The following is an 872-nucleotide window of genomic DNA, read 5'->3' as shown; positions in this document are numbered from 1 at the left end:
AAACTACCAGAATTTGATTACCATGTTTGTTAGGAGCAGAGCCCTCTAAGCTCATGTTTGTCTAGTTATTGCATCAAGTAGTTAGAAGACAAAGGGGATAGATTAAGACATCTTGAGCCTTAGAGAACTCGAGAGCATTGTAAAAAGCCTATAAATGGCTGAAAGTTAGAAGAAATAAGGGTTCAAATTTTGGAGACTGTGGATACTCTGTTCCTTCCAGCGTCTCATCTTCATTCCAGTAATAAAAGCTTCTTTTGCTGTTACATGTTCAATTTCCATCTTCTCCTCTGTTCTAAGCTTGCACTTGAATAGGTTATTCATGTTTTCTTCTATTTCTAATGCCAGATAACTGTCATCTTATCTTTGCGTTGATAAATTAGATTTGCAAGCTTCATTTACTTTCTGTAGCTAGGCATTCATATGTGTTTATATATGTATCTGCTGGTACAGTCAGTATTCTCGATTTATTCATTAAATCTATAAACTATTGATCATTAGTGGTCTAAAGACTTGTCAAGCTGAGGGTGTTCATGCATGTCTTGAGTGGAAACGGAGTTGAAACAGTCATATGACTTGATCCAAGCCCTAGTCCATTCCAATAGTTCAGAGAGCGATATTGAAGATTTATATGTTATTAGGCATCTCTGATAGACAAAGTCTAGACACTATTTGGGTTGTAATAATCTATCTAACAACTCTACTGGAGGATGAACCTCTTGGTGACTCCAATCCATAGTTCTGGCTTGGTTTGGGAGGCATAATCGGAGAAATCCTCAGAAGCCATGAGCTGACCCAGTACCTGACCTTGAAAAAATCATCAAAGAAAGAAAGGTGTTGCAAAAAGGAGCATCAGGTTCAGGTAGTTCTAAACA

The sequence above is a fragment of the Pinus tabuliformis genome, chromosome 9 (genome assembly GCF_031772625.1).
Source record: "Pinus tabuliformis cultivar Carrire ecotype Pingquan chromosome 9, CPIR1, whole genome shotgun sequence".
NCBI lineage: Eukaryota > Viridiplantae > Streptophyta > Pinopsida > Pinales > Pinaceae > Pinus > Pinus tabuliformis.
The sequence above is the reverse complement of the archived record's forward strand: the minus strand, read 5'-3'. Positions refer to the sequence as shown.